Consider the following 23,474-nt stretch of genomic DNA (forward strand, 5'->3'; position numbering starts at 1 on the left):
AAAAATAAACAGTTGACTGTCATGAAAGTGGTGATGGGGTTGAATGTGTGTGGGGGGGGAATGTGTATGAGTAAAGCGATGAATTAAACACAAGTGGGTTGAATGTTAAACAGGCTAATGTTACAGGAGGAAATAGTGCTGGACCTAATCTTGACCCAGCTGCTTGTTCTTACCTGCTCTTTCTGTGTCTGGGAGGTCTCTGATATTTTCCTCTTGGCCAATGGTAGAGGAAAGGGAATTCCAGAAAGAGTCATACTATTTCTGAAAACTCCAACAACAAAAGAAATCCAAGAACCTATAGTAAGAAAACAGATTCCCCATTTGCCCTTCTCTGACCATGGAAATGGGGAAACATCAGCAAGCAGAGGACAAATCCTGTCTGAGTGAGGATAGGAGACACGAGTGGTGTAGCAATCCTATGGCAATAGACCCCTGCCCAAGACCATACATGATACCCATCTCATGTTGCAAACTAGACTTCTAAGTGTTGTGACTCATTTGGTGATGGAATTACTCTTTCAAAGGGGAGGCATCTGAGATACTGCATAACAGATATTTACATTATGATTAATCACAGTAGTGATTACAGTTATGACATAGCAAGAAAAATAATTTTATGGTCAAATGTCAAAACATGAGGAATTGTACTTCAATGGTCATGCCATTAGGAATGTTAAAAATAGTAGTTCTGGAGGGTATTAAATATGACAATATGGTGTTGTGAGTAGCTAACAGTCTCTTTCACTATTGGCAATGCTGAGAATGAGAAGTGTAAGACAAAGCACTACTTGCTAAGGAAGCTTGCTAAGAGGCAGAAAGGCTGGAGCCAGAGCTTCAGACTCTGCAGTACAGCAACAAGAAAAGCCAGAGATGGCCATTGCACAATGTTGTGGTCCCCTAAACAACAGGCACTTAACAATGGAAGACTGACTCCTCAGCCAGACCATTTCATTTCTCTGAGACCTTGGTGTTCTCATTCTTTAAGCTCTGCGTGTGTGACATGACCTGCTCATGCCCCATCTTGAGCTTTTCATAGAAAGGATTTGCCTGGTAGTAGGTCCTGGACCTAGAGGTAATGAACTCCATGAACATAGTCCTCAAGTATCACAGGAATTCAGGGTGTGTTCTAGACTACTGGATGTCATGGGATGCTGCCACATCCTGTCTCCTAAGTAATGGGAACTTCTGGTATTTATTAAACTTGGTATTGTAGAGACAAGGGGCTGGCTAAAGAAACCCACCCTGACCCTGGAGCCCAGAACTAGGGAGGAAAGACTCAGATCAGGGCAGAAAGAAACACAGTTTGGCTTCAGTCAGATCAGAGCTGTCTCTACCCCTGGCCAACTGACTTGTGAAATCAACCAATCACAGAGCAGAACAGTAGAAGTGTGGGCCCCAAGTCAACTCGAGGTTGACTGCACCCCCAAAACATCCGGTGTAGACCGCCCTGCCTGGTCAGTTTTTTTTTTTTTAAAAAGGCTGTTCTGTCTGCCCTGGTAGAGGCAGCTACCCTCCTGGACTCCTCCTTCCCAAATAAATCACTTTCTCAAAAGAATTTTGGGTGTGATGATCTTCATTCACTGGCATAGAGAAGATCCTTGTTGAGATGTCCCCCAGTGGACAGAGTAAGAGGGAGCTGAAAGAGCAGAGCAAGGAGGAGCTGAACAGAAGTTCTTTGCTGAGACATCCCTCAGTGGACAGAGCCATAAAGAGCTAAAAAGTAACACTTTTCTCCAGAGCCAGAGTACATTGCTACATTTCTGCAGGGGTTTTTCCCTTTTTGCAGAGTGAAGCAAAAGAAAGCCACAGCATAGGCAAGAGAAGCAGAGCTCTGCTAGGAAGCCCCCCTTATGAGGGGACTGAGCAAAGCTCAGCTGTAGCAGCTCTCCATGAGAAGAGCAGGATTTTTGTATCCTGCAGGGAGATCATTCCCCATCAGTTCCAGGCCTGAATTTCCCAAGAAGAAAAATTTTCCTTACATGGTTGGGCTGCTTTTTTGCAGTTCCAGTTGGCAGAGATGTGCACAACAGCTCCAGGTCTCTGGGAAACCTTCAGGGAAGAGCTATTGTGAGCAATTTGAGGTGTCCAGGATTCCTCACCCTCCAGGGCTGAACGGTCCCTTCCAGTTTCAGCCATCAGAGCTGTGCTAAACAGCTCCAGGTGTCCAGGACACCTTCAGAGCAGAGCTGCTGTTCTGAGCAGTTCAAGGTATGTGGGATACCTTGTCCACCAGGGCTAAACTGTCTCCTTGCAGTTCCAGCCATCAGTGCTGTCCTAAGCAGATCAAGGTGTTGCAAGACTCCCCAGGTAGTCAGGACACCTTTCCCCAGAGTTGTTGGAACAAATTTACTTATATTGTTGGTACCAAAACCCGGGACCAAACCACAGATTTGCAAACAATTTACTTACACCTGTGCTGACCCTACACCTGTAGAGGCAGGCTGTTTAGATGATGGGAGGTGGAGCTGCATGAGCTCTCTCAGGAGGCTTGTCAAAATAGCTGTCTAAGAATTTCTCTGGTGTCTAATCTACAGGTGTGTATCTTCCAAAGTCTGTGAAGATGTTTCTCCTGTCTTCAAAAAGAAATTCTCAATGATGGGACCTGTCACAATGGAGACCTAAATAACATCATGAACAGTTTTGAGGATGGGACACAATATCATGACAGATTTATAAACTCCCCAAGTGAATATCTATGTGTCACTAAAGAAAGTACACTGGCAGATCTATAATACTCAAAGTGGTTTTCCTAATTTTCACCAAGGTATCACCTGGGAACTGTGAGATAGGGAACTGCTCATGCCCAACCACAGATCCCTGATTGCAGGGAGTAGAGGGAGATACATGCACAAACACATAGAAAAATACACAACATATACACATGTATGTGAGAGACAGAGAGACAGAGAAAGAGATAAAGAAGAGAGATAAAGAGAGACTGAGTGAGAGTGGGAGGACTTCATCAATTGGATGCTGAACAAATGTATGCAGGTATGGCCTCTCAGAAGGGAACAAAAGGAGCAGGGATCAGTCTCAGTTCCTGTATCCACACATTTAGATGTGTGACCAGGCCTCTCCTATTGCTGCTTGGAGAATCAAACGCACAAGGCCTTTTAAAGCAAGTAACAAAAAATTAACTCAAACTCACAGTAACTAACATCTCACACTAGCCAGCACTTGATAGAATCTCTTCAAATTCATGCTGGGAACTCACATACTACTGCCTCAGTCCATGAGTACTATGACTCATGACACAGGCTCTGTTTTTGTTTCTTTTTAGAGGAAGCAGAATAGTCTATGTCCTCATGACAATCCTGTCCACATTTGAGGTTCTGTCTTTGGGAAGAATTCAGAGACATGATTTTGGGCAAAGGCATATCCTGAAGATGCAGCCTACCAGAAACACAGACCTTATGTAAAATGAATTAATGATGACAGAGTGGAACTGAGATTGAAACCACAGGGTTTGAAAGAATGAATACGTATTATTCATGCTCTCTTCTGTGATAAAGATCAGGCGATCTCACTGCTAATTACTTTCAATAGTCATTTGCCGTAGCTGACTGGTCAGTCTCTGAACCTTCTGCTTCACCTGCATCTTGGTGAGGAAGGTTTGGTGGGATAGTGGCTCCTTGGTGCTCCTTGTAGGTAGATGAACACAAATTAACTTGCAGTATGACAAGGCAAAGATAATGGACAGACCACCCTAAGACCTAATCAATTGTTTGAGATTGCTTGTTTAAAAGTGACTCAGTGACACCCCAAATTATTTTGTCCCCTGCTTCAGATGCCCCCTCTGGGGAACTCAGCTGTCTCCTCTATTTGAAGTGAAGTGGTTATCTCAGGTATCTTGGTCTCTCTGCCCTCATATCACATGCTCCAAGTAACCAAGGAGATAGCCTCTTTAGGCTCATTCACAGCTGCAGACTCAGAATTCAACTTGGCTGCAGAGTCCACAAGCATGTGTTTTTACAAGTCAGGAAAAAATTGCCATGGTTCACAATCACCCCAGTCATTTAGAGTTTCCCCAAATGTCTTGACTGGTCACTCTAACCATATAACTATTGATGGAGAAGACATACAAGGGCAGAACATGGTCAACAGACTTAATAAGTCACCTCACTGACAACTCAGGAACACAGAGTAGCTGGGAAGTACATACAGTTAGCCAGTGTGGTTGAAGTACAGTGATGTTCTGCCTTGAAATGGGCACACCTCATTAATCCCTCCCACTTTAATGTTGATCTCATGTTCACACATCAATGCCTATCTACCAAAAGGAATGAAAGCAAGAGTTCCCAGCATAAAGCATTGGCCTTACCAGTTCCTGACTTCTGAGCCAGAACAATTAATATCCTGGAATCCTTGAATTTCAAGAGCTATGATAAGCAGGGAAGTTCTCTTGGTTCCCAGAGACTCCAGCTTTCTGTTCCCCACTACTGGAAGATTCAGCTCAAGCCCACTTCCTCCAGGAAGCTTCCCTTTTCCTGCACAGAGCTCATTACACCATTCTCTTGACCATTTCTTTCTTGATGTTTTACACTGAGGCTGAAGGTCAGCTTTCTTCTGTCACTCTCTCGTCTCTCTACCCTCTCCATTCTCTTATTGAATTAGACTCTTCAGTATGCCATCATGTTCATCAGTAAATGGTGAAGACATTGTATAAGCTTCCCAAGGGCAGTTGGTGTTGCCACAACATAGTGACATCACAGAGGATTCCAGGGCTCTCCAGGATACAGTAGAATGTCCAGGAAAGAGCTGCAGATGTCATGAGAACTGACATTGCTTCCCTGCTAATGAGCTTTCATCATAATACACCAGAAGTCAAGCTGACCTTTAAAGGAGCCTCTGCCGGGATACAAGGGAAGCCCTTCATCCAAAGCTAGAGATCTCTCCCCGCTTGATTGGACATCCTTTAGTTCTTTCCATGTGTGGAACTGAATGTTTATCTCCTACTGAAATGTTATGTACAGAAGGTAATAATATCATAGAAATTTATATATGCTATAGTTCATAATTTGTACCTGCATCTCCTTATCTCTTTAGCCACAAGACATTACAGACTTAATGCTGACTGAGAGGGACACTAGTTAAACAATTTCCTCATAAAGAGTCCTCAGGAAACATCTGGGCAGAGTAATACTAGAGGAGACCCTGACACAACCAAGCACCAAGTACCCATAGGAGCGTGATATGGTCATGGAGCTCAGTGTGACTAAAATCTGTGTCATAAGCATGTGTAGTGAATGTTGTACTCTCTGTTGAGTAGCTCAAAGTGTTCTGCTGTTACTGGGTAGTAAAAGTGGCCAGACAGCTGGAGTCTTCCATACAGAATATGAGTTTTCTATACAGCAAAGTGTATTCAGGAAAATCCTTTGCAAGCTCCTTCATATGTAGAAACATAGACACTAGGGTTCCACTGGACACTCTAGATCAATGTTTCTTAATTTTTCCAATTCTCTGACCCTTTAAATAGCACTAACAGTAGTTCCTCATGTCATGGTGAACCTTAAACATAATTGTTTAATTTCTCTTAATTTTAATTTTGCTACTGTTATGAATCAAAATTCAAATATTTGATTGCAGGATATCTGATATGCAATCCCCAATGGGGTGGTGACCCACAGATTAAAAATCACAGCTCTGACGCCGGGTGGTGGTGGCGCACGCCTTTAATCCCAGCACTCGGGAGGCAGAGCCAGGCGGATTTCTGTGAGTTCGAGGCCAGCCTGGTCTCCAAAGCGAGTTCCAGGAAAGGCGCAAAGCTACACAGAGAAACCCTGTCTTGAAAAACCAAAAAAAAAAAAAAATCACAGCTCTGAATGCAGGCAGAAATCTCCTCAAATCCTGGCAGTGATGCTGGGGTGGTGTGATTCTTAGTTTTTATTATCAGACTGAATGAAACTAGTCACCTGGGAAGAGAGACCATCAATGAGCAATTATACAGATCAGATTTACTTTGAACATGTCTCTGTGGGATTTTATTTATTGTTAATTGAGATAAGACTCCCTAAAATGGGCAGAATCATTTCATTGTCTGCAACCTGTACTGTGTAAGTATGAAGAAGCTAGAGCATAAGCATAGCAAACAGGCAGCATGGGTCATTTGTTTATCTCTGCTCTTGGCTGTGGGTGTGATATGATTAGCTGAGTTCCTACCTTGATTTTCCAAAAATTGAACTATTACCTTTAATTATGGGCTATGATCAATTTCTTCCATTCTAAGTTGCTATACCTGATAACTCAGTGTAATAAAGATGTTAAGAAACCACTCTATGACAGAGGGGTTATCACAAGTCAGTGAGATGTGTATTTCATGAAATGCTCAACAGCACCATATCTATCTCAGAAGAAGAGATCCTATTTCCTCCTGAACCCAACCTGTTTCCCTGTCACAGTTTTACAAAGACACAGAGACACCCAAAGACTCACAAACCACTTCACCCTGTCAATAAATGTCCCGATATTGTCCTGCCATATCAAGTACCATGCTAAATTCTTCTAATGTGTTATATACAACAAGCTTCATTTCAATGAATGTATTTTTCTTTGAATTTCCTGACCATTAAAATTTTCAGATATGGGGAATTGGGTCTGAATTCACTGCCTTGTCTATGAATTTCAATCTTATGCTATGTCCTTCCTTGGAGGTCAGAAGAGGCTCCTTACAGCTGAGAGCAATGTAACACCATAAATTCCAGGTACGCGGGGATATAAGTAATGACTGGTAATTTGTCCACTAGTAACCTTAGGTTGGAGATTAACTCCACGGCTGATGTACACATATCCCTGTGGAAACTTCTCAGTATCCCTCTAACTTCTGTGCCTCTTCATCAAGGTTTCTGTAAACAGATCTTTGACAAATTTCCTCCTTCAAAAGTAAGTAGACCTTATCAGATGTGAAAAGTCACTTTGATTTTTGTCCTTCTCCTCCTAGGACATGAAACAGGCCTTTTTGAGCTATATCAAAGGCTATCCAAGGAGAATAAGGTCTGAAATAGCCACAGGTAAAGCTTTAGAATGCAGGTCTGAGGAACAGTGCAAAACAAGGTCAGGACAGCAGGCACACCCAGGAAATTCATGGTTATGTCTTTGGCAGTTTAGCCTCTCTGCATGTCAGTTTCTTCTACCTGGAGAAAGATGGGTTGGAATGCACCATGCAGATGTGTGCTGTCACAAGGCATGACTTATAAAATCACTTCCTTTATAAGTGGGATTTTGTTTTTTGTTTGTTTGTTTGCATGTTTTTTGTTTTTTTGTTTGTTTGTTTTGGTGGGGTGATGAGCTAGCATTTACATGACCTGAGCTACACATCTCTTTCTGGTGAACATCTTTTTCTGGGAACAGAGTAATCAAATATTAAACTTACAAAAAATGCTTAAAATGATGCTTTAGAGTAGAGAATCACTTCACTTTGTTGAAAAAAAATTAACACTTCTTTTCATGTCTGTTATCAAATATTGTGTGTAGCTCCTGTCCTTTGCCATTCAGAAAGAGTCACCAGGTAGACATTCTTTACTGATTAACCACTTTCAGATGCTAAAAGCAAAGAAGATGGAGAGGGAAGGTAGAAATCAACATGTTTGATCCTAAATATAGAGTTGTGTTTGCATTTTCCAATCTCAGAATTCTAATCCTTATCAGGCTAATCTAACAACAAATAAATGCCACCTGTGCCCATTGGTGTATTTAATAGAAGTGTATAAATGATTTTGGTGACTTACTAGAACTCAAGTAGTATATATTGAGTCCAGCTATTAATATTTTCTTCTCTGTCTTGTAATTCTTTTTTGGAAAGTTTGTTGTTTGAGTGAAAGTGAACCGCCCCAATTTAAATGGGAGAAAATTTTTTAAAATAAACTACTGTAACAGAATATATTTGGGAGTTGTAAAGTTTTTCCATTGAAAAAAATCAGAATTTAGGAGGATCCTGTTACATGCTGGGGGCAGAAGTCAGAGTCACCAAAGCTTGCAAAACAGATTTTTTTATTTTAGCAATTTAATGGAAGAAGCACTTTGTTTTCTTTAATTTAATAATTAATTTAATTTTACGTATCAGCCATGTATTCCCCTGTCCTCCCTCCTCCGGTTTCCCCCCTACCTGGCCTTCCACCAATCAACCCCCCATTCCCATCTCCTCCAGGGCAAGGACTCCCCTGGGGATTCAGCTCAGCCTGGTAGTTTCAGTTGAGGCAGGTCCAGTCCCCTCCTCCCTTTACCCAGGCTGAGCAAAGTGTCCCAGCATAGGCCCCAAGATCCAAAAAAGCCAGCTCATGCACTAAGGAAAGTTTCTGGGACACTGCCTGGGAGCCTCCTAGATTGTTCAAGCTAATCAACTGCCTCACTTATCCAGAGGGCCTGATCCAGTTGAGGTCTCCTCAGCTATTGGTTCATAGTTCGTGTGTTTCCACTAGTTTGGCTATTTGTCCCTGTGCTTTTTCCAATCATGGTCTCAATATCTCTCGCTCATACAATCCCACTTCTCTCTCATGGATTGGACTCCCAGGAGCTCCACCTGGGGCTTGGCCATGGATCTCTGCATCTGCTTCCTTCAGTCATTGGAGGAGAGTTCTAGCATGACAGTTAGGGTGTTTAGCCATCCAATCACCAAAGCAGGTCAGTTCAGGCTTTCTCTCGACCATTGCCATTAGTCTTTTGTGGAGGTACCTGTGGATTTCTGGGGATCACTCTACCACTTTGCTTCTTCCTATTCCCATGGGGTCATAATTTATCATATTCTCTTTTTCCTTGTTCTCCCTCTCTCTTCCTGATCCTGCTGGGACCTCTCATTGCCCTAAATTCTCTTTCCCCCAACACTTGCCCTTCATTACCTGTACTCAAGTCCAGTTTGCTCATGTAGACCTCATCCATTTCTCTGTTGTTGGACAATCCCTGTGTCTTTCTTGGGGTCCTGTTTTCTAGGTAGCCTCCCTGGAGTTGTTAGTAGCAGTCTTGTCATCCTTTGTTTTACATCTATTATCTTTCTATAAGTGAGTACATACCATGTTTGTCTTTCTGAGTCTGGGTTACCTCACTCAGGATGATTTCTTCTGGATCTATCCATTTGCCTGCAAACTTCATGATGTCATTGTTTTTCTCTGCTGCATAGTACTCCACTATGTATATGTACCACATTTTATTTATCCATTCTTCATTTTAAGGGCATCTACTTTGTGTCCAGGTTCTGGCTATTACAAATAATACTGCTACGAACATAGCTGAGCATGTGCCCTTGTGGTATGATTGAGCATTCCTTGGGTATATGCCCAAGAGTGGTATAGCTGTATCTTGGGGGAGAATGATTCCCAATTTTCTAAGAAAGTGCCATATTCATTTCCAAAATGGAAAAGTACAAGCTTGCATTCCCACCAACAATGTAGGAGTGTTCCCCTAGCTCCACATCCTCTCCAGCATAAGCTGTCTTCAGTGTTTTTGATCTTAGCCATTCTGATGGGTGTAAGGTGGTATCTCACAGTCCTTTTGATTTGCACTTCCCTGATGATTAGGGAGGTTGAGCAATTCCTTAAATGTCTTTCAGCCATTTGAGCTTCCTCTGTTGAGAATTCTGTTTAGCTCTATAGCCCATTTCTTAATTGAACTGTTGAGCATTTTGATGTCTAATTTCTTGAGTTCTTTATATATTCTGGATATCAGCCCTCTGTCAGATGTGGGGTTGGTGAAGATCCTTTTCCATTCTGTAAGCTGACGCTTTGTCTTGTTGACTGTGTCCTTTGCTCTGTGAAAGCTTCTCCTGTTTGAGGTCCAATTGATTGATTGCTTCTCTCAGTGACTATGAAACTGGTGTTATATTTAGGAAGTGATCTCCTATGCCAATGTGTTCAAGACTACTTCCTACTTTCTCTTGTATCAGTTTCAGAGTAACTGGATTTATGTTGAGCTACAAATATATATATATATATATTGATATAAAATTTATACTTTAAAGAAAGTTTAAATAATCAAAATAGAATTAAAGTATTATGAGAGCAGTGGCAATAGAATAATCCCTTAATTTTAGTTTTCTTCTGTCCCATATCAGTAGACTCTTCTGACATGATACAGAAATTATGCATTTTCTTTTTAACATGTTTGGCTTTAAAGGAGAGACTCATTCTCCAACTCCAAAGCCAGCTTTAATTTTTAAATGAACTGGGACTACATAAACATCATTTGTGATAAGTGTTTGTAGAGAAGAGCAGAAACAAACATTTAGGAAGACATGAAATTTATGTGTGATGTAATACCATTAGGCCAAGTTATTTTAAATTGGATGTTTATGCTGGTTGAGGAACTATCACCTCTTCTAATTAAGAAGTCTGTCTTGTTCTAATCAAATATTTATCATTTTTTTGTGGAGCTGAGGATTGGACCCAGGGCCTACCTCATGCTAGGCAAGCACTCTACCCCTGAGCTAGATCCCCAACCCCATAATTTTTTTTTTGGTTTTGTTTGAAACAGGGTTTCTCTGTGTAGCTTTGTGCCTTTCCTGGAAATCGCTCTGTAGACCAGGCTGGCCTCGAACTCACAAAGAGCCACCTGGCTCTTCCTCCCAAGTGCTGGGATTAAAGGCATGGTCTACCACCATGCAGCCCTTTATCAATTTTGATGGTATTTATAGCTTATCTTCTCTTGTAGAAACAAAAGCAAAACCTCATCCCCAATATAACATATATCCTGGTTTCTATTCTGAGGTTAGTACGTCCTTAAAATATACAGGTTGATTTAATTCTGTAGGTTTTTTTTCTATTATCCAATGTCTCTCCACAGCTATTATTCATTTCTTATTAGCATTGAAAAAATACAAAATTAATAAAGCATTATGTAATCTATTTCATGGGGGTTTTGCTGCTCTTTTTATTTATTTAGCATACCTTTTAGAGTACAATTTGTTATTTCTGTGACTTCTCCTGTAGGATTGTATGATATACCCATAATATGTTTTATATTGCAATAAGCAAAAAACTGTTTCATTTTATCAGAGACATATGCTAGATCATTGTCAGGTTTAATTTATACAGGTATACACATGATGGCCAAAACTTCTAGCAATTTCTTGGTTACAGAATCAGCTTTTTTGAATCTCAGAGCAGTTGCCCATGGAAATCCTGAGTAGGTATCAATTGTGTGGTGCACATGTTTCAATTTTCCAAATTCTACAAAAAGAAACACATCTATCTGACAGATTTCATTCTTCTGAGTGTCCTTCAGGTTACATCCTGCAGGTAGTGGAGTCTGATTGTAAAATGAACAAGTAGGACATTTCCATATAATTTCCTTAACTTGTTTCCAGGTTATGGAAAATTCCTTTTTTAAAACCTCACTATTGACATGATTTTTTTATGAAATTCTGAGACCTCCCACACATTTCCTATCAATGGTTGATCAATCTCCTCATTTTCTTGTGCTAAAGGGCCTGACAGACTCATATGGTATTAGATGTGAGTTTTATATAAGGGATTTCATAGAGCTAAGATGTAGTAGCTTGCTACCTACCACTCTAATCTTTCAGCTTTTACCCCAATATCTGGCTCTAGGTTTTTTATTAATAAGACCTTTTAAGATCTGTGTTGCAGGGAAGTGGCTTTACTGCTCCTTGAACCCAAAGAACCTTAAGATAAAGAAGTCTGTAACAATGTAGTATGCTTTGCTGATGCTCCCTTGTCTATTGCTCAGCTGTATATAAGCAATAGGTAGAGTAAACTGGATGCAACAGTATTCAGTGATAGTCCTCCCAAATCTATCCTATGTCTCTTTCTTTCTTGTATGTCTCTGTTTTTCCTATCTGTCTTTTCTTAATCCACACTCCCCTATTCAGGTATTGTTTGACAGGTCCTGACAAGGGTCTGAGAAAAATAAAGGTCTGATGACATAAAGGCTTGCATTATATGGGTCTAAAAGTTCCACATAAGGTTATAAATTTTAATATCTGTTCCTAGTTTATATCTATCTCCACAGGTTTGCACTTTGCTGACAGACACATCCAAGCATCAATTGTTAATGATATCTGCTCCATGTGACTATGAGCCCTGAACTTCATGAAAGCTGATATAAACTAATCCAACTGATGCAAATGCTGTTTCTTCAGCTGGTCAATGAACCAGAGGTTTCTAAATTGCCTCCTTACCTTTGACTAACATTTTAGTCTTCCAAGGCCCTGGTAATAATGTGCCAATGTCAGCAGGAAGTAATTACAGAAGCCAAAACACTGTTTTCCAAGCGTGCCTCTGCCAAGGTGGATGCAACACTGGAAAAGGCCATGGGAAAGGAGAAAGGATCACACAGAAGAGTGCAAACAAAAGGGAAGAGGAAAATAAAGGCAACAGGCTAAAGTGGCTGACCAACAACTACAGATCTGCCAGTGGAAAGTGGAGACACTGAAAAACAGAGTCCAGTCTCTCAAGTAAAAGAGAAAAGCCAAGTCTGACTAACCATCCATCATGTCTGTCATTAACCCTGCCTCGCTTCTTGTACAATCCAGAGGAATATTTTAACCAACTATTTGAAAATGTGAGTTTTTTAGTAGCTCTATAAACATTTTTAAATGGTGGGTAAAAATCCTATTTCATTCTATATTTTAAGTGTAAATGATTTTTTAAGAGGTTAAATCACTTGAGAGTTTTTGTTTTTTTAATACAACCAGAAAATATCAGGATCCTGAATGAGGAGAGGGTGTAAGTGTCTCAGGGGTCACCATAACATTCAGTACAGGGGGATAGATTTATATCCTACAACACAAAGCATTCTAAATGGTAATTTGAAGTCTCTTGGTCATCCATTTTTATCCAGAATATTCTTAGTTATATCTGGTCTCATATTTCTAGTAGAAATGTTTCCTAAAAAACAACTCCTTGGGCCTTGCCTTGTCAGAACTGTCTCTGGTTATGCAGTCCATTTTCCTAACATTTGTGATAATGTGTGTAAAAAATGGAAATTTTGAAGATGAACTGTTTGTGGCATAAAACTGTGAGTCAATGGAATAGATAATTGCAAGCATTTGCTTGTTATGTGAGGTCTTAGCGAAAACTTGCCAACTTTAGGATGGACCATCACTGGAATAAGTTCAAAGAGAAACAACACATGGGTCTTTTGGATACATAAACACAATGTATGACTCTTAGAGGTTGGGTACATGTTTCAAAAATCAAAATGACTGTATACTCTGCTCCTCAACCAATAATTTCTCATTTGGGGAAGAGTAAAAACAAATTCTTGGAGCACTAACTCTAAAGTAGTTTTGGGTTCTATCAATCTTATATTTCTTCTGGGTAACCTGGACTGAGGTAAGGATGAACTTAAATCAGCCATCCATACCTTACTACTATTAATGACATGTTCATAGGCTTGAATATAAGTCTCAGCACTGAGAACACTACCTTTTTATATACAGGACCTGACTCTCATTCCCTGCACTCACAAGACAGCTCACAACTGACAGTGCCTCCAGTCACAGGGGATCAGACATCTCTGGTCACCATTGTTACCTAGCATGAACATGGTATAACTATTTGCAAAACTTAATGCACTTAAATTAAATTCCGCCGGGCGGTGGTGGCACACGCCTTTAATCCCAGCACTCGGGAGGCAGAGCCAGGCGGATCTCTGTGAGTTTGAGGCCAGCCTGGGCTACCAAGTGAGTTCCAGAAAAGGCACAAAGCTACACAGAGAAACCCTGTCTTGAAAAAACAAAAAACAAACAAACAAAAAAAAATTTAAATTCCATTCTTTTCTAAGATAACAGACACATGAATAAAGCCATTTTTACTATATGGAATCACATACATATCTGTCTTTTTACCATTTGTATATCTGGTTTCCTAATAGGCAAGGTGAATGCACTCAAGTACATGGAAATACAGGTAGATGTGACAAATCTGATGTAGGTGCTGGGAATCAAACTTGGGTAACCAAGAGGACCAGTACTACTGAGCCAACTCTTCAGGTCCCAAATATGTCAATATAATTTTGATGATGAAGATGTCCTACTGCTCTTTCTGTCTGCTGTGACTTGAAAGTGAAGGAAGTCCCCTCTAGATGGTTGTCAAAGGATTCAATGAATTTCTATATCTCTGTGAATGGACTCTCCATATTGTTTTTTATTTTCATTATTAACACATATGTTGTGATGTAAGTGAAGATAACAAAAGCTTTTGTTAAACCAGTCACAGTCCAGCCAGATTATATTATAAAAAATTCCATAATTTGAGATATGCTTTTTCGTTGGGATTTTTTTTTTGAGTCAGGATGTGTCCAAATAGGCTGCGTGGAATTCACTATGGGGACCAAAGTGGTCTCATACTCTCAGAGATTGGCCCAGCATATTCTGCCAAGGGATGGAATTACATTCGTGCACCTCTAAGTTCAGAAATATGGGTTTCTAAGTGACCTACAATGGAATCAGAAAATGAAAGGATAATACAATATTTAAAAAGAAACCATGTTTTAAAGAACAGAATTATTTCTTGAAATTCTATAATTTAACTGGGGAAATCATTTTATATATTCTCAATAATTGGGTTATTTTCTTTGCTGGAATTTTCATCCACTTGAAAAGATTGAACTGCATTTGTGTGTCTACACCAGTGCCAGGAAGTGTATATAGCACTGAGAGGACAACTTACATTTGTCTTTTATCTACTTCCTCTATGTGAGATCTAGTGATGAACCTTATGGAGTCATTTAGTTGCAAATGACCTCAATGGTACTTATACAGGTCTAAAAATAATTTATATATTTGCTGATGTAGGAGTGTGCATATGTCAATGCCCAAGTGTAGAAATAAAAAAAATTGTAGGAGTAGTATGGATCACCCAGAGATGGAACTCAGGTCCTCAGGCTTAAAAGAAACAATTTTAGAGAATGAGGCAATTCTTTGGCATTCAATTGTGGTTCTGAGACAGTGTTATAAACAAATGCTTAGCCCTCATAATCAATTTTGAAAAATATATGGTTGCATAAATATTTTAATATGCAAAGAAAATTTATTATTCAATTTGTCCTTTGTTCTTATATCCTACTATGAAATTATCTTTACAATCTGAAAATAAGACATTAATTTAATGTTGTAGTATTTTTAAAAATCTTATTTTCGCACCTGTGAGATGGCTCATTGGTAGTCTTTGTGTGCAAAGCTGGTAACCAGACGATGACCACCCTATTAAGAGAACCACAAAGCTATTTCTTGTCTTCATATAACTGCCATGAGCCTACAAACCATAATCATATCACATACCTCATAAATTTTTCTTACAGGAGAAATCTTAGTGATATTACATTACCTGGCATCTCTGGATAATTCTCTTAGAAGGAAGTACTTGAAGATGAAATCCAAATGGTAAACTCATGTGGATGGGACAAGAACGGAACATCAAATTATATAAATATACATATATAACATAGAAAGCTATAGTATGAGGTGCATGGTGGATTGCTGATTATCCTACTCTATTACAACTTTATCAGATAAATGAAACTACTGCTTTGAATATACACATTAGGTATTTCATGTTTCTTATATTCTCTTCCATTAAGCATTATAATGTTAAAATTTTTAAATTTGGTTGAAAAAAGTATACATGATGGGAGTACATCATCTACCGTTAGACTTGTGCTCAGGAGGTGGCTACATGAGGATCATGAGTTCAAATGTATCCCTGATCATGACTAACATCCAATCCAAATAGAATTATAAGCACATGTCTCAAGGGAATTTGTGAAAATATGAAAAACAAAGCCAACAACAAAAACCCACCACCATTTTAAAGAATAACCTTACTTAAAAAGTATGATCACACACTGCCTGATATTTAAGTAAACAGTGGACCACTTAGATTATGGGTATACCATTCTATACATTACAGCAGAAAAATACCTATCACTAAGAAAGTACAATAGAAAATGAACAAAAGGCATAGGAGAAATAAAAAGGCAACAAAATAAACATCACTAAATGTATTTGTCACACATATAGCACACTTTAGTATCTACCTCAAAAGTTTCAAGATAGAAATCACAATGCAGTGATCTCCACCATTAACTCTGAGTGAACATGGTAAGTAATTTACTTCCTTCAAGTGTGTGATGAAAAACAAATGAAACAGGATTTATTTTTCTTGAAGCCGAAGACAACTGTGAGGTCTAAATTCTTTATCAAATTGTTTACATGAATAGTGTTTTTCTCTTGTATGAGTTTGTCCTTATTTCCACACTTCAAAATGATATAAATAGAATTTAAAAAAATTACATCACTAGAGATATGACTGGGCAGTTACGAAATGTTCATTCCCAGGATTAAGGTCTAATTTTTGACAACTTCCTGTCATTTATCTCCAAGATCCAATGGTCTAACATGTTCAGGAACCAGATTGCATGATCACATACCCACACAAACACAGAGACATCACATAATTACAGGTACAACAACTGTTTAAAGAAACAATTATACGTGAAGGTGTTTCCTCTTTTAAGCATTAATTACTGTAACAGGTGTTGAGACATCTAACTGCTTTCAGAATTTTTCCTCATCATGTATTGGTTCAAGTAACAGAAAGCTAGCATGTAGATGTGAAGACAGGGAAATCCATCTTTCTAAATTGGTGGTATCATTTGAGAACTTTTAGGAAATGCTGCCCTGTTGGAGTATATACATGACAGGGGGTAGGCTTTAAAAAATTACATCCTGTTCTGGTCCCCGGGCTGGTGCCCTTCTAGCCCCACCGGGAAGGATCCCCTTCTCCAAGACCCCTGGCAGACCCTGCAGTCTCCACGCCCTGCCCCCACGCCCATCCTCCTGAGCCCCAAGCCTCTTCCTGAGACTTAGAGGCCGGCCCCTCAGCTCCCATCTTGCCCCGGACTTCCCTTCTGAAGCACAGATGAGTGCCCTAGCTTGCCCCCAACCCCATCCCTGGGCACCAGCCACTCTGGGGAAGACCTGCCCAACTTGGCCCCAGGTTCTGGTCCCCGGGCAGGTTCCCTTCTACCCCAACCGGGAAGGATCCCCTTCTCCAAGACCCTTGGCAGACCCTGCAGTCTCCACACCCTGCCCCCACGCCCATCTGCCTGAGCCCCAAGCCTCTTCCTGAGACTTAGAGGCCGGCACCCAGCTCCCTTCTTGCCCTGGACTTCCCTTCTGAAACACAGGTGAGTGCCCTAGCTTGCCCCCGACCCCATCCCTGGGCACCAGCCACTCTGGGGAAGACCTGCCCAACTTGGCCCCAGGTTCTGGTCCCCAGGCAGGTGCCCTTCTAGCCCCACCGGGAAGGATCCCCTTCTCCAAGACCCCTGCCAGACCCTGCAGTTTCCACGCCCTGCCCCCACGCCCATCCGCCTGAGCCCCAAGCCTCTTCCTGAAACTTAGAGGCCGGGCCCCCCAGCTCCCATCTTGCCCAGGACTTCCCTTCTGAAGCACAGGTGAGTGCCCTAGCTTGCCCCCGACCCCATCCCTGGGCACCAGCCACTCTGGGGAAGACCTGCCCAACTTGGCCCCAGGTTCTGGTCCCTGGGCAGGTTCCCTTCTAAGCCCAATGGGAAGGATCTCCTTCTCCAAGACCCCTGGCAGACCCTGCAGTCTCCACGCCCTGCCCCCACTCCCATCCACCTGAGCCCCAAGCCTCTTCTTGAGACTTAGAGGCTGGCCCCCAGCTCCCATCTTGCCCTGGATTTCCCATCTGGAGGAGAGAGAGAGAGAGAGAGAGAGAGAGAGAGAGAGAGAGAGAGGAGAGCACCCATCCTCCCCCGGACTTCCCTTCTGAACAAGAGCTCCCATCCTGCCCCGGACTTCCAATTTGGACAAGAGAGCTCCCATCTGGACAAGAGAGAGAGACTTCCTGAATCTGTCAGCTCTGTCTGAACCAAGTGTGCGGATAAGGCCAGGAACGAACCACAAGGAGATGGGCAGACGTCAAGGCAGAAACACATACAACAAAATGAATAGTAATACACCATCACCAGGCCCTAGCCCTCCTCCAACACCTAGACCTGAACACCAGAAATTGGAAGAAGCAGAAGAAAATAGCCTTATGAATGTCATCATGAAGAAGCTAGAGGCTCGTGTAGAGGAAAAGACAAAAAAATGTGAAGAACGCTGTAAACAACTAGAGGAAAGGGCAAACAAATTAGAAGAAATCAAAAAAGTCCTGGAAGAGAACAACAAAATACTGAAAGAAAATCAAGAAAAATCAATGAAACAAATGAAGGAAACAGTCCAAGACCTGAAAAGGGAAATAGAAAAAATGAAGAAGACACAAACAGAGGGAATGCTGGAAATAGAAAATCTGAGAAAACGATTGGGAACTTCAGATGCAAGTATAATCAACGGAATGCAAGAGATGGAAGAGAGGATCTCTAGTGTTGAAGATACAATAGAAGAAATAGATTCATTAGTCAAAGAAAACACTAAAGTCAACAAAGTCATGAACCAAAATGTCCAAGAAATTTGGGACACCATGAAAAGACCAAACCTACGAATAATAGGGGTAGAAGAAGGAGAAGAATACCAACTCAAGGGCACAGAAAATATATTCAACAAGATCATAGAAGAAAACTTTCCCAACTTAAAGAAGGAAATGCCTATGAAGATACAGGAAGCCTATAGAACACCAAACAGACTAGACCCCCCAAAAAAGTCCCCTCGCCACATAATAATTAAACAATTAAACGTACAGAATAAAGAAAGAATATTAAGAGCAGCAAAGGAAAAAGGCCAAGTGACATATAAAGGCGAACCTATCAGAATAACACCCGATTTCTCAATGGAGACTTTGAAAGCCAGAAGGTCCTGGACAGATGTAATGCAGACATTAAGAGACCATGGATGTCAGCCTAGACTAATATACCCAGCAAAACTTTCAATCCTCATAGATGGAGTGAACAAGACATTCCATGACAAAGCCAGATTTAAACAATATTTATCCACAAACCCACGCCTACAGAAAGCACTAGAAGGAAAATTCCAACCTAAGGAAGTCAGATACAACCTCGAAAACACAGGCAATAGATAAAGCCACAGCAGTAGACCCCAACAAAGAAAAGTACACACAAATCACAACCAAAAAAAAACAGGAATGAACAATCACTGGACATTAATATCTCTCAATATCAATGGACTTAATTCACCTATAAAAAGACATAGGCTTACAGAATGGATACGAAAGCATGACCCATCTTTCTGCTGCATACAAGAAACACATCTCAAATTCAAAGATAGACACTACCTAAGAATAAAAGGCTGGGAAAAGTCTTTCCAATCAAAGGGTCTTAAGAAACAAGCGGGTGTAGCCATCCTGATATCCAGCAAAATAGACTTCAAACTAAAATCAATCAAAAGAGATCAAGAAGGGCATTACATACTCATCACAGGAAAGATCCACCAAGATGAAGTCTCAATTCTGAACATTTATGCCCCAAACACAAGGGCACCCACATATGTAAAAGAAACATTATTAAAGCTTAAATCACATATAAAACCCCACACATTAATAGTGGGAGACCTCAACACCCCACTTTCACCACTGGACAGATCCCCCAAATCGAAACTTAACAGAGAAATAAAGGACTTAATTGATGTCATGACTCAAATGGACTTAATCGACATCTACAGAACATTCCATCCTAACAAAAAAGAATATACCTTCTTCTCAGCACCCCATGGAACCTTCTCTAAAATCGACCACATACTTGGTCACAAAGCAAATCTAAACAGATACAAAACAATTAGAATAACCTCCTGTGTTCTATCAGACCACCATGGTCTAAAGTTGGATTTCAACAACAACAAAAACTACAGAAAACCTACAATCTCATGGAAACTGAACAATACCCACCTGAATCACCAATGGGTTAAGGAAGAAATAAAGAAAGAAATTAAAGACTTCCTAGAGATCAACGAAAATGAAGACACCACATATCCAAACCTATGGGACACTATGAAAGCAGTACTAAGAGGGAAATTCATAGCACTAAACGCCCACATAAATAAGCTGGAGAAATCTCACACTAGTGACTTAACAGCACACCTGAAAGTTCTAGAACAGGAAGAAGCAAAGTCTCCCAGGAAAAATAGATGCCAGGAAATTATCAAAGAGAGCTGAAATCAATAAAATAGAAACAAAGAGAACAATACAAAAAATTAATGAAACAAAGAGTTGGTTCTTTGAGAAAATCAACAAGATAGACAAGCCCTTATCCAAACTAACCAAAAGACAGAGAGAGAGCATCCAAATCAACAAAATCAGAAATGAAAAGGGGGACATAACAACAGACATTGAGGAAATCCAGAGAATCATCAGGTCATACTTCAAAAACCTCTATTCCACAAAACTGGAAAACCTAAAAGAAATGGATAATTTTCTGGATAGGTACCACATACCTAAATTAAATCAAGACCAGATAAACTATTTAAATAGTCCAATAACCCCTAATGAAATAGAAACAGTCATTAAAAGTCTCCCAACCAAAAAAAGCCCAGGACCAGATGGTTTCAGTGCAGAATTCTACCAGATCTTCAAAGAAGAGTTAATACCAATACTCTCTAAATTGTTCCATACAATAGAAACAGAAGGAACATTACCAAACTCCTTCTATGAGGCTACAATTACCCTGATTCCCAAACCAAACAAGGATACAACAAAGAAAGAGAACTACAGACCGATCTCCCTCATGAACATTGATGCAAAAATACTCAATAAAATACTGGCAAACAGACTCCAAGACCACATCAAAACAATTATCCACCATGATCAAGTAGGATTCATTCCAGGGATGCAAGGATGGTTCAACATACGAAAGTCTGTCAATGTGATACACCATATAAACAAACTCAAAGAAAAAAACCACATGATCATCTCACTAGATGCTGAAAAGGCATTTGACAAAATCCAACACCCCTTCATGATAAAGGTCTTGGAGCGATCAGGAATACAGGGAACATACCTAAACATAATAAAGGCAATTTACAGCAAGCCAACAGCCAACATCAAATTAAATGGAGAGAAACTCAAAGCAATTCCACTAAAATCAGGAATGAGGCAAGGCTGTCTGCTCTCCCCATACTTATTCAATATAGTACTTGAAGTTCTAGCCAGAGCAATAAGACAACATAAGGAGATTAAGGGGATACAAATTGGAAAGGAAGAAGTCAAGCTTTCCCTATTTGCAGATGACATGATAGTATACTTGAGCAACCCCAAAGATTCCATCAAGGAACTGACACAGCTTATAAACACCTTCAGCAACATAGCAGGATACAAGATCAACTCAAAAAAATCAGTAGCCCTCCTATATACAATGGACAAAAAAGCGGAGAAGGAAATCAGAGATACATCACCCTTTACTATAGCCACAAATGACATAAAATACCTTGGGGTAATACTAACCAAGCAAGTGAAGGACCTATATGACAAGAACTTTAAGTCCCTGAAAAAAGAAATTGAAGAAGATGTCAGAAAATGGAAAGATCTCCCATGCTCATGGATAGGCAGAACTAACATAGTAAAAATGGCAATCTTACCAAAAGCAATCTACAGATTCAATGCAGTCCCCATCAAAATACCAACACAATTCTTCACAGACCTGGAAAGAATAATACTCAACTTCATATGGAAAAACAAAAAACCCAGGATAGCCAAAAGAATCCTGTACAATAAAACAACCTCTGGAGGCATCACGATCCCTGACTTCAAGCTCTACTATAGAGCTACAGTAATAAAAACAGCTTGGTACTGGCATAAAAACCGACATGTGGACCAATGGAATCGAATTGAAGACCCTGACATTAATCCGCACACCTATGAACAAATAATTTTTGACAAAGAAGCCAAAAGTGCACAATGGAAAAAAGAAAGCATCTTCAACAAATGGTGCTGGCAAAACTGGATATCAACATGTAGAAGGCTGCAAATAGATCCATATCTATCACCGTGCACAAAACTTAAGTCGAAGTGGATCAAGGACCTCAACATAAATCCAGCTACTCTGAACCTGCTAGAAGAGAAAGTAGGAAGTAGTCTTGAACACATTGGCATAGGAGACCACTTTCTAAATAGAACACCAGTAGCACAGACACTGAGAGAAACAATCAATCAATGGGACCTCTTGAAACTGAGAAGCTTTTGTAGGGCAAAGGATACGGTCAACAAAGCAAAGCGACAGCCTACAGAATGGGAAAAGATCTTCACCAATCCCACATCTGACAGAGGACTGATATCCAGAATATATAAGGAACTCAAGAAATTAGACATCAAAATGCCCAACAGTCCAATTAAGAAATGGGCTATAGAACTAAACAGAGAATTCTCAACAGAGGAAACTCAAATGGCTGAAAGACATTTAAGGAATTGCTCAACATCCCTAATCATCAGGGAAATGCAAATCAAAACAACTCTGAGATACCACCTTACGCCTGTCAGAATGGCTAAGATCAAAAACACTGAAGACACCTTATGCTGGAGAGGATGTGGAGCTAGGGGAACTCTCCTCCACTGCTGGTGGGAATGCAAGCTTGTACAACCACTTTGGAAATCAATATGGCGATTTCTTAGAAAATTGGGAATCCATCTCCCCCAAGATCCAGCTATACCACTCTTGGGCATATACCCAAGGAATGCTCAACCACACCACAAGAGCACTTGTTCAGCTATGTTCATATCAGCGTTGTTTGTAATAGCCAGAACATGGAAACAACCTAGATGCCCTTCAACTGAAGAATGGATAAACAAAATGTGGTACATATACACAATGGAATACTACTCAGCAGAGAAAAACAATGACATCATGAGGTTTGCAGACAAATGGATGGATCTAGAAAAAATCATCCTGAGTGAGGTATCCCAGACTCAGAAAGACAAACATGGTATGTACTCACTCATAACAGGATACTAGATGTGGAACAAGGATGACTGGACTGCTACTCACATCACCAGGCAGGCTACCTGGAAAACAGGACCCCAAGAAAGACACAGGGATCGCCCAACGACAGAGAAATGGAATGAGATCTACATGAACAGCCTGGACATGAGTGGGGGTAGTGAAGGGCGAGGGTCGAGGGAAAGAGAGCTTGGGTGAGTGGGAGATCCCAGCTGGATCAACAACAGAGAGGGAGAACAAGGAATAGGAGACCATGGTAAATGAAGACCACATGAGAATAGGAAGAAACAAAGTGCTAGAGAGGCCCACAGAAATCCACAAAGATACCCCCACAACAGACTGCTGGCAATGGTCGAGAGACAGTCCGAACTGACCTACTCTGGTGATGGGATGGCCAAACACCCTAATTGTCGTGCTAGAAACCTCATCCAACTACTGAGGGATCTGGATGCAGAGATCCATGACTAGGCCCCAGGTGGATCTCTGGGAGTCCAATTAGCGAGAATGAGGAGGGTTTATATGAGCGAGAATTGTTGAGACCAAGGTCGGATAAAGCACAGAGACAAATAGCTAAACAAACGGAAACACATGAAATATGAACCAATGGCTGAGGGGTC

At 40.6% G+C, this 23,474-nt stretch overlaps 1 protein-coding gene and 1 long non-coding RNA gene across 6 annotated transcripts in view; one reads left to right on the forward strand and one right to left on the reverse strand.

Moving 5' to 3' along the window:
- The window catches only part of LOC131901433 (periphilin-1-like), a 333,338-nt gene that overhangs the window by 183,907 nt on the left and 125,957 nt on the right, over positions 1-23,474 (reverse strand). The window lies entirely within an intron of this gene.
- Positions 4,871-13,996, forward strand: LOC131901437 (uncharacterized). Its single transcript, XR_009376552.1, has 3 exons — positions 4,871-4,976; positions 11,956-12,507; positions 13,822-13,996. It is a non-coding gene; the product is annotated as an uncharacterized LOC131901437 (long non-coding RNA).

The sequence above is a fragment of the Peromyscus eremicus genome, unplaced genomic scaffold (assembly GCF_949786415.1).
Source record: "Peromyscus eremicus unplaced genomic scaffold, PerEre_H2_v1 PerEre#2#unplaced_82, whole genome shotgun sequence".
In the NCBI taxonomy this organism is placed as follows: domain Eukaryota; kingdom Metazoa; phylum Chordata; class Mammalia; order Rodentia; family Cricetidae; genus Peromyscus; species Peromyscus eremicus.